This window comes from Galeopterus variegatus, unplaced genomic scaffold (assembly GCF_000696425.1).
Source record: "Galeopterus variegatus unplaced genomic scaffold, G_variegatus-3.0.2 Scaffold16476, whole genome shotgun sequence".
In the NCBI taxonomy this organism is placed as follows: domain Eukaryota; kingdom Metazoa; phylum Chordata; class Mammalia; order Dermoptera; family Cynocephalidae; genus Galeopterus; species Galeopterus variegatus.
The window spans coordinates 10,767-12,600 of NW_007742587.1; the positions used below are offsets into that span (position 1 = coordinate 10,767).

General features: G+C 42.7%; 1 pseudogene; it reads right to left on the bottom strand.

Annotated features, from left to right (window-relative positions):
• Window positions 1–335: 335 nt before the first annotated feature.
• On the bottom strand, window positions 336–1,038 carry LOC103582495 (annotated as a pseudogene).
• Between the last annotated feature and the right edge of the window lie 796 nt (window positions 1,039–1,834).

Consider the following 1,834-nt stretch of genomic DNA (forward strand, 5'->3'; position numbering starts at 1 on the left):
GTTGGGTAAAGGCAAGAAAATGATGATCATAACTGCCTTAATGAAAGGACCCTAGACATGTATAAGTCTGTGAAAAAGTCTTGATAATCCTTCGTGGTTAAGGGCAACTTCATGCAACCAAATAACATGAAATTAAATCAATAACTTTTAAAAAGGCTAAAATGTTTTTCCCCCAAACGCAACAGCGAGGAATGTGAGTAATGTACATACAAATGGGGGTTCTGTCAATGACAGCGAGGACTATGTGTTGGTTCATACCAAATCCAAGAATAGTAGACAACCAAACGTGTAAGCTTCTTGTGGTTTCTCTTCATATGCAGCATTCATTATCGTAGTTAGGTCGCCTCACTGGTTTTCTGCAGGTCTGAAGTGTGTTTCTGGTGTGATTGCTGGAATCTCCACCTTCAGAGCTACTTTTGTTTTGCTCTTCTTTGCAGTCTTTGTCATCTTCATTTCCTGGAGATCTCCGGGACTGTTTAGAGGATTTCTTTGAAGTGTATGGTTTTTTCCATTTTGAGCCTTGTTTTCATTCTTTCTTTTGCCTTTTCCATCTTCTTCTCTATCATCATCTTCCTCGCTGCTTGCATCGGCAGTATTTCCACCTTCTCCCTCCGTTTCTGAAGAGCCCTGTTGCTGAATTGCCTGGCGTCCAGTAAACTTTACTCCTGGGTTATTTTCTATTTCCCAACAATCCTTCATTAGGTCTTTTCCATTTGTTTGACTTTCCAAACTTGTGTTTGTATTCCTTATATGGAAAAAGGTCTTTAGGACCTAGAAATGCAGTTCCATGGGTGCCAAAACAGAAGATAGGGCACTTGTTTGCTGGAGGCTTCACAGCTCCTTCTGGGAGTTATCAATACGGGCTGGCCAGTGCAGGTGGCACTTCATCTTGGCAAAGACCAGTTCACCCGCTTTGTACTCGCAGGGCCACGGTCGCGCCCTCCCGGCTGTTCCTCTTCTCTTGGTCGTCCTTGGTTGCTGCAGAGATGCTGGGAGGCCATCGCTCCTCCCGTGGGCTGACGGACTGCGCTGTGCTCCCTGCGGGCCTCAAGCTGGGTGGGCAGGCAGACAAGTGGCTGCTCTGACGAGGGGGAGCGGCGAGGCAGCGGTTGAGGTGAGGGGTGGGCGGGGGGCACGCTTGGCTGGTAATTTCTGTCCTGTAGTGTTTTGAATATATCATCCCATTCTTTTCTGGCTTTTAAGGTTTCTGATGAAAGTCTGATGTCAGATTGCGGCTTCCTTATAGGTGACTTGCTGCTTCTTTCTTGCAGCTTTTAAGATTCTGTCTTTGTTTTTGAGCTTTGCCAGTTTGCCATAACATGTCTTGGAGAGGACCTTTTTGGGTTTGAATATGTTTAGGGATCTTGGGGACCCTGAATCTGAAGATCTGTGACTTTCCCTATACCTGAGAAGTTTTCTGCTATTATTTCATCGAATATATTTTCAGTTCCATTTCCTTTTTCCTCCCCTTCTGGAATACCCATGATTCAGATATTTAAGTGTTTAAGGTTGTCTGTTATCTCTCTTAGATTTTCTTCAGTTTAAATTTTTTTTTTCTTTTTTCTGATTTTCCTGTGTTAATTTAAGCAGCCTGTCTTCAAGGTCAGAAATTCTCTCTTCTGCTTATTGAAGTTTGCTGGTTACACTCTGTTGTGTTTTTTATTTGGTTGAATGAATCCTTCAGCTCCACAAGCTCTGCTAGATTCTTTTTCAGGGAATTGATTTCTTTGTACCTTTCTCCTTTCAGATCCTGTGTATTTTTTCTCATTTCATTGTGTTGTCCAATTGAGTTTTCTTGTATCTCATTTAGTTTCCTTAGAATTGTTGCTTTAAA